A 9,718-nucleotide genomic window follows, 5' to 3' on the forward strand; every position below is an offset into this window, starting at 1 on the left:
TAGCAAAATTTCAGCTTGATCCGAGATTGGGTGTGGGAGAAATAACGTGTAGGCTACAAACGTTTTACCAGACAAACAGAGTGAGTTGATACAAGCTGAAAAAAATACAATAAAATACAATCACCGGATTCACCAGAACAATGCTTAGGCTTAAATAGTTCTAAATCATCGGTTCTAAACATGTCGGTCGCGACCCTTTGGGAGTCGAATAAGAATTCATACTAATTGTCATTCGAGATTAAATGTTGCAAACGGCCCAGACAAATTAATTTAAAATATTTTGATTGTCGCACATAAATATTTAAACAGTTTAAATAACCAACAGAGGTGTAGTGAGCATAACTGGCGCCCGGTGCACGGCAGTTTTTAGCCGCCCCCTCTAACCCCCCACTTTCCACTTTCCCCAAAAAAATTGTGGTATTAATGTCATATTTTTATTTGTATTATAATTCAGTTGAAAACATTATCACTTTCACTCATAGCTCAGTTTGATGCTTTTTACATCAGTATATGTTTCGGATGTTTCTTCAGAGTGAACGAATTATTGGGTCTGTAAATGATTTGTCTGTGAACAATTTGTCTGTAAATGATTTATTTGTCTGTGAACTATTTGTCTGTAGATTATTTGTCTGTGAACTATTTGTCTGTAAATTATATGTCTGTGAACTATTTGTATGGAAATGATTTGTCTGTGAACTATTTGTCTGTGAACTATTTGTCTGTAGATAATTTGTTTGTAAATGATTTGTCTGTGAACAATTTGTCTGTAAATGATTTGTCTGTGAACTATTTGTCTGTGAAAAATTTTTCTATGAACTATTTGTCTGTAGATTATTTGTCTGTGAACTATTTGTCTGTAAATTATTTGACTGTAAATTATTTGTCTGTGAACTATTTGTCTGTAAATGATTTGTCTGTGAACTATTTGTCTGTGAACTATTTGTCTGTAGATTATTTGTCTGTAAATTATTTGTCTGTGAACTATTTGTCTGTAGATTATTTGTCTGTGAACTATTTGTCTGTAGATTATTTGTCTGTGAATTATTTGTCTGTAAATGATTTGTCTGTGAACTATTTGTCTGGAAATGATTTGTCTGTGAACTATTTTTCTGTGAACTATTTGTCTGTAGATTATTTGTCTGTCAACTATTTGTGTGTAGATTATTTGTCTGTGAACTATTTGTCTGTAAATGATTTGTCTGTGAACTATTTGTCTGTGAACTATTTGTCTGTAAATTATTTGTCTGTAGATTATTTGTCTTTGAACTATTTGTCTGTAAATGATTTGTCTGTGAACTATTTGTCTGTGAACTATTTGTCTGTAGATTATTTGTCTGTAAATTATTTGTCTGTGAACAATTTGTCTGTAGATTATTTGTCAGTGAACAATTTTTCTGTGAACTATTTGTCTGTGAATTATTTGTCTGTAAATGATTTGTCTGTGAATTATTTGTCTGTAAATGATTTGTCTGTGAACTATTTGTCTGGAAATGATTTGTCTGTGAACTATTTTTCTGTAAATTATTTGACTGTAAACTATTTGTCTTTAAATGATTTGTCTGTGAACTATTTGTCTGTGAATGATTTGTGATCAATTTGTTTGTAAATGATTTGTCTGTGAACAATTTGTCTGTAAATGATTTGTCAATTTGTCTTGAACTATTTGTCTGTAGATTATATGTCTGTGAACAATTTGTCTGTGAACTATTTGTCTGTAAATTATTTGTCTGTGAACTATTTGTCTGTAAATGATTTGTCTGTGAACAATTTTTCTGTGAACTATTTGTCTGTAGATGATTTGTCTGTGAACTATTTGTCTGTAAATTATTTGACTGTAAACTATTTGTCTGGAAATGATTTGTCTGTGAACTATTTGTCTGTAAATTATTTGTCTGTGAACAATTTTTCTGTGAACTATTTGTCTGGAAAAGATTTGTTTGTGAATTATTTGTCTGTAAATTATTTGTCTGTGAACTATTTGTCTGTAAATTATTTGTCTGTGAACCATTTGTCTGTGAACTATTTGTCTGTAAATTATTTGTCTGTGAACAATTTGTCTGTGAACTATTTGTCTGTAAATTATTTGTCTGTGAACTATTTGTCTGTAAATTATTTGTTTGTAAATTATTTGTCTTTAAATGATTTGTCTGTGAACTATTTGTCTGTGAATGATTTGTGAAAAATTTGTTTGTAAATGATTTGTCTGTGAACAATTTGTCTGTAAATGATTTGTCAATTTGTCTGTGAACTATTTGTCTGTAGATTATTTGTCTGTGAACTATTTGTCTGTAAATGATTTGTCTGTGAACAATTTGTCTGTAAATTATATGTTTGTGAACTATTTGTCTGGAAATGATTTGTCTCTGAACAATTTGTCTGTGAACTATTTGTCTGTAAATGATTTGTCTGTGAACTATATGTCTGTAAATGATTTGTCTGTGAACAATTTGTCTGTAAATGATTTGTCTGTGAACAATTTGTCTGTGAACTATTTGTCTGTAAATGATTTGTCTGTAAATGATTTGTCTGTAAATGATTTGTCTGTGAACAATTTGTCTGTAAATTATATGTCTGTGAACTATTTGTCTGTGAACTATTTGTCTGTGAACTATTTGTCTGTGAACTATTTGTCTGTGAACTATTTGTCTGTAAATGATTTGTCTGTGAACTATTTGTCTGTAAATTATTTGTTTGTGAACTATTTGTCTGTAAATGATTTGTCTGTGAACAATTTGTCTGTGAACTATTTGTCTGTAAAAGATTTGTCTGTGAACTATTTGTCTGTAAATTATATGTTTGTGAACTATTTGTCTGGAAATGATTTGTCTGTGAACAATTTGTCTGTGAACTATTTGTCTGTGAACGATTCGTGATCAATTTGTCGGTGAACGATTTGTCTGTGAAAGATTTTTCGTGCTCCCCTAAAAACATAGGGAAGGGTCAAGTTGTCTGTCACTTCCATACAAAAAGAAAACAAACAACGTCCTAGAAACGCCTATGCTCATGTGTGTCTCGTGCTTTTTTTTCCTGTTGTATTTTTGAAACTCTAGCCCTCTACCAGGATGGACTGTGAACTAGACCGTGACCAGTCGCTGAACTCGAAATACTGCCACAGATCAACAGTTCCCAAACCTCGACAGTGCTCCCGTAACATCGCCTTGTTTTGTTACATGAAATATTGGAATAACTTAAAGGAGGCAACGATGTTTATTTACGGGACATCTGCCTTGAACACAGCCTCTTCATATCGGCTCTAGACTTGGGCGGAACTAGTTCTCTTCCTGATATTGTCTACATCCCTCTCAGTCTAGTCTCCAACAGTGCGTTCCTTCTGCACTAGCTTGGATTGCGGTGTGCATCGCAGTGCTATAACAATATGAAAAGCGTTTAAACTGCAATAATAAGGAATTCATTTTATTTATTTAAGCAATGGAACTGAGATGCTATACAAGATTACTAGGTATTACATAAAAAGACCGCATAACAAATGAGGAGAATCGAATCAGGATCACAACGCCTCACAATGACATGTAAAAAAAAACGCAAATTAAAACTTTATGGTCATATCACAAGATCTTCAGGATTTGCAAAGACCTTCCTACAGGAAACAGTACCAGGAAAAAGAAGAAGAGGCAGAGAAAAAGATGTGAAGACAACATTAAAGAATGGACGGCCTGTCTTTGAAAGAGATTCTTTTCAAGGCAAAAGACAGAGAGGAATGGAGAAAGACGGTCGACAGAACATGTGTGGCGTCCCAACAGATCAAAAGACAACGAGACAGATAAAGATGAATAAAGAACGAAACAAGAGTCATGTTTGTGAAAACAAAAACAGCCATTGATTAAGACATTTATGTGGATCCGTAGAACGCCGGTTAAAAGCCGTTGAAAGAAGGCATAACATTGTTTCATCGGCTGAGACATATCCCAGTGTATCTCAGCTGTCGCATACAGCGCAATGCTGGGTAGGCCTATAATCTAGTCCATTCGTTAGAAGGCCTGAACACTGACCTGTAACGTCACAACCTATAGGTAGTTTAGACTCATGTTATGAACATAAAGATAAGAGGGTCGAAAACCATGTATGTATAGTATGGCTTTAATACACTGAATGACTACACAACACACATTTCGTGAACACATTCTTACTGACGAGTTACAAGCACATGTAAACATAAGAACGATAACCGATACAGAATATAATTTTCATAACAACTCAATATCTCGTTAGCACGTCTCAGGTCTGTACCAAGTGGCAACGAGCTATTGGTCTAAACTGCCCACTTTTGTGACGTTGCAGGTCAGTGTTCAGGCTTTCTATAACGAATGGTCTCGGTATAATACACGGATGTATAAAACAAAATGGAGAGATAGACCAGTGATGCCCAAACTATAGCTCGTGGGTCATATCCGGATGTGACGGGATACTATCTGGCCAATCAAAACTTTTTCTCCAAGAAGTGCGCAGACTTTTGTTTTTCACTTGATTTTTTTTTGTTCGGAGATTTGGCCAGCGTCATGAGTGTCGGAAATCTATTTGGTCCCCAGGGGCCCATGTTGTAAATATGGACACCACTGAAGTATCAATGACATAGTTAGAGATTGTTGAAAAAATATATTGTCCAAGTTTAAGAATGACTACGTAGGCCTATTGTTCATCTCTTTACGTGTGTATGGAACGTAAATTGTACAGTCCATAGGTTTTATTCACCCTGTTAAATTTCAACGTTATTCAGACAAAATCACCGGAGCGTGAATTAAGGGCTATGATAAATTCCATTCTTCAACATTCTATATTCTTCTTCTTCTTCTGCGTTCTCATTGTTATGTTGGAGTGTTCAGATGACTAGACCAATACATGAGATGAACTGCGCAGTGGTTTCTAAATCAGAGAGCTCTCCATATAGTTTATTCTATAGATTCTTAGCCCACCATAACGTTAAAGTAGCAACCCCGGTAGACTTTTATGAAAAATTGTAAAATACGACATTTTCGACAATAGGTGGGTACATGGGCGTAGCCAGGGGTGGGTATCTGTCTTACTGCTACCGTGATCGCTTTTTAAATGCATAAAAAAAGGGTTAGAACTTCAAACTCAAACATCAAGAAGACTAATTCCACTTATACCACCACATCTCTGAAGTACGATTTCTTTTCTTTGTTTTGATACCAAACAAAATAATTAATTACCAATAGTTAATTATCAAATTGGTGTTTTTTTATTGAGTCTTGTTTTGTCAGGTACTAGAAATAATTGTGTAAAGTTTCAATTTGATCAGTGATTGGGTGTGGGAGAAATAATTTCAAAAATCTTTTCACAAGACAGACTGACTGAGTTGATATAAACTTTGTTAGAACATATTACTAAACGTATCAGAAAAAGTCATTGACTCTACACTCGACGAGGTACATTTGAGGGCAACACAGATTGTTGTGGTCACTGACTCAAAACCTGTACACTGGATGGCCTCACATAACATAAAGCAACGCTATTGCACCCCTGTAATAATGCAGTGGGTACCGAATCACATAAGCGTGACTGGCAACACTATTGCAGACTCTTTGGCCCACCAGGGAGGGCAAACACCATCCACCGAACAGGCTGCGAGTCTTCATCATACGCTAGCTATAATTCAAAAAAACAGACATGGAAAATTGGTTTGAGTGCTGGGACAAGTCCCAAAAAGTCCGTGGAGTCTGGGAGCGCATAAGGCGCCCTGACCACTTCCCCCGTGGTGGAGGCTGTCCAGGCCTGATCAAGCTATTATAGCACAGTGCAGGACAGGCCACTGTCCTGTTGGCTCATATTTCTCACGGCTATGGCCAAATTTTGACTCACGATGCCCCCGCTGGGGGTAAGAAGAGGAAATTGTGTCCCATATTCTTTTCTGACTGCCCCAGACTTGCTGATCTTCGTCTCGACAGGTCTGGGAAATCACAAATTCTCGACCTGTATGGTGACATGTATGCACTTCGCAAAACAGCAGGGTTTCTGTCCAGGGCTTTTGCAAGACAGAATGTGAGCTTCTCAAGCCCTCACTCAGTTGGAGTTTGATGATGATATGACTAAACGTAACATTTATAAGCGTACAAAAACTTCATAAACTTTTTTTTTTTAATTGACATTATCGTTTTCAGGGATTTAAACTGTAAAACATCCATAGCTTGAAAGCTCTAAAGGCAAATGGTTAGCAGAGCCTTTCTACTTCCTACTTTATAGTTTATTTAAAAAAAAAAAAAACTACAAACATTTTCTGCATATAGTCTTGGTATTTCTGTTAAAATATATGTTTTTCTAGCAAATTGTCTTATAAAGTACAAATACTAATTTTAAAATTGACATCAGCAATTCTTCATCGGTTGCTGACATACGACTTTTTTTTTTGGGGGGGGGGGGGGATAGTTATTTGTTAAAAATTGAATGAGTTAATAAAATATATTAAATATACATATCATATTTTAAAAAAATGTATGTATTAAATGTGCATATGTATGTTCGGGCATCTAGCTCCTGTATTATCTTTTTTAAATTATCGGCTTTAGCAAAAGTTAATTTCTTTTTCACTTGGATGTCACCGATACGGCTCGCTTCCCATAGGCCTAAAAACGCCACTGCAGTGGCACATGAGTCGGAAAAATGTGTATGGCCCTTGGGTCACAAGAGTTTGGCTATCACTTGTATATATATATGGTTTAAACATTTTCTTTCACTCTAATCAAGGGCAGTTACTCCGATGAATCTGTTGACTGACAAGTGCTGAGACTTTTAAAAGGCATATAAGAATGCCTAGATAAGACCAAGACCTGGCAGAGTGTGTTTTGGCTGTTCACTGAAGCAGAACGGCTATCATGTGATCGTGTAATCACTGGATTCACGCGAGCTATTCAGGCCAAGGAGAATACGACCTTAAAAGACCCAACACATCAGATTTGCTAAGAATAAAAACAGCTTAGAAGTAAATGTTCCGTCGCGTCTATAAAGTATAAACATGTCATGGGCGCAGTCAAGGAAAAGTTATACTTACTTTGCAATTGGAACAATGAACATCATTATTCAAAGTTCCAGTTGAGTATATTTTATGCGTTTATTTAAAAAAAAATCAATGTTAAGCGACCCTTCAAACAAAGACACTAGGAAATCATTATAGACGTAAAATAGAGTTGTGGGATTGATAGCAAGGGAATATTCGCATTTGACAAGAGTAGGCTAAAAAGTAAAGCAGCAATAGGCTTTATTTAATACATAAAACACTGTCATAACTTAGTAAACTTACAAATACAAAAGCACAATCTAATAAAATACCCAGAAAGTTTTTAAGATATAGGCATGTGTCCTATTGCGTTTACTAGGACACATTTTTACATGTGCTCTTTCTTCCCTGGTGTCATTTAAACATAGAACTGACAGCTTGAATCAGCCAGAACAACGAATGACTCTGCATAGTTTAATACTCTAATTAACTTGGACTAGATTCAACACATGGATACGTGTTAGACGTAGTTATAGTCTGTTTTGAGGGAATACATCTTATAAGATAAGATAAGATACAACTTCCATCTACCACGGTAGAATACCGATTTAAGACTAAAGATGATACGTTCACGCACACACACAAACATAGAAACACACACACACACACTATCATAGAAATACACACAAACATAGAAATGCACACTCACTAACATAGAAATACACACAAACATAGAAATGCACACTCACTATCATAAAAATACACACAAACATAGAAATGCACATTCACTATCATAAAAATACACACAAACAACAAACAAAGAAATGCACAAACAAATATAGAAATACACACACAAATATAGAAATACACACAAACATAGAAATGCACACTCACTAACATAGAAATACACACAAACATAGAAATGCACATTCACTATCATAAAAATACACACAAACAACAAACAAAGAAATGCACAAACAAATATAGAAATACACACACAAATATAGAAATACATACACACAAACGGGGGAGCGGTGGCTGACTGGTTAAGAGCTCGGCTTCCGAACCTGGGGTCCTGGGTTCGAATCCTGGTGAAGGCTGTGATTTTTAATTTCGGCATCTTCGGGCGCCTCTGAGTCCGCCCAGCTCGATTGGGCACTTCACGTTAGTTGGGGAAAAGTAAAGGCGGTTGGTCGTTGTGCTGGCCACATGACAACCTCGTTAACCGTAGGCCACAAAAAAAAACAGATGACCTGTACATCATCTGCCCTATAGAACGCAAGGTCTGAAAGGGGAACTTTACTTTTTTTTTACCACACACAAACATAGAAATACACACAAATATAGAAATGCGCAAACAAATATAGAAACACACACACACACACACAAAAATAGAAATGCATACAAACATAGAAATGCACAAACAAATATAGAAATGCACAAACAAATATAGAAATACAAAACACAAACATAGAAATGCACAAACAAATATAGAAATACACACAAACAGATCAATAGCATGTGCCCTAACGGTCAAAAAGAGTTTAAAAAGATAACATATTAAATGGGACAGCCTAAGGTTTAGGAATGTCGTTTGCTAACCAAACAAAACGTAAGATGTTGTACGAAGTGATCTAGCAAGGAAGCCAACGCCTGTTCAATGATGGGGCCTCTGAGTCCGCCCAGCTCGATTGGGCACTTCACGTTAGTTGGGGAAAAGTAAAGGCGGTTGGTCGTTGTGCTGGCCACATGACAACCTCGTTAACCGTAGGCCACAAAAAAAAACAGATGACCTGTACATCATCTGCCCTATAGAACGCAAGGTCTGAAAGGGGAACTTTACTTTTTTTTTACCACACACAAACATAGAAATACACACAAATATAGAAATGCGCAAACAAATATAGAAACACACACACACACACACAAAAATAGAAATGCATACAAACATAGAAATGCACAAACAAATATAGAAATGCACAAACAAATATAGAAATACAAAACACAAACATAGAAATGCACAAACAAATATAGAAATACACACAAACAGATCAATAGCATGTGCCCTAACGGTCAAAAAGAGTTTAAAAAGATAACATATTAAATGGGACAGCCTAAGGTTTAGGAATGTCGTTTGCTAACCAAACAAAACGTAAGATGTTGTACGAAGTGATCTAGCAAGGAAGCCAACGCCTGTTCAATGATGGGGCCTCCTCCATCAGGAGGCTAAAAGTTTGAATAGAAATAACAGCGCATTCAACAAACCAAGGCGTCTTGACCTGCATATAAAGTTCACCTTTCAGACCATGCAGTCCATACGGCAGATGATGTCAAGGTCATCTATTTCTGTGGCTCACTGTTAACGAGGGTGCCATATGGCCAGCACTAGAGCTGGGTGGACTCAGAAGCGCATTAAGGATCCCGAAATAAATAAAAATCCCAGGATTCCAACATAGGACCCCCCGGTTCGGATGCTAATCGCTTTATCACTCAGCCACCGCGCCTCTTTTCAATGCGTATACGCCTTCTTAAAAGTAAGAAAAGACTATCTTTAAATGGCCACTGTGGGCCCCAATCAGCCCAGTGGCTTCTACGCCACTGGTTATACGACGTTTATTTGTGTGTGTTGTGTGAGGTGTATGTGAGGTGTGTGTGTGTGTGTTAGTGGAGGGGAATCATAAAGTCTATATAAAGGGAAAATGACCATTAACTTTCTCTTGTAATTATTTACCACATTCTGGTGGAATC

Source organism: Biomphalaria glabrata, chromosome 8, assembly GCF_947242115.1.
Source record: "Biomphalaria glabrata chromosome 8, xgBioGlab47.1, whole genome shotgun sequence".
In the NCBI taxonomy this organism is placed as follows: Eukaryota; Metazoa; Mollusca; class Gastropoda; family Planorbidae; genus Biomphalaria; species Biomphalaria glabrata.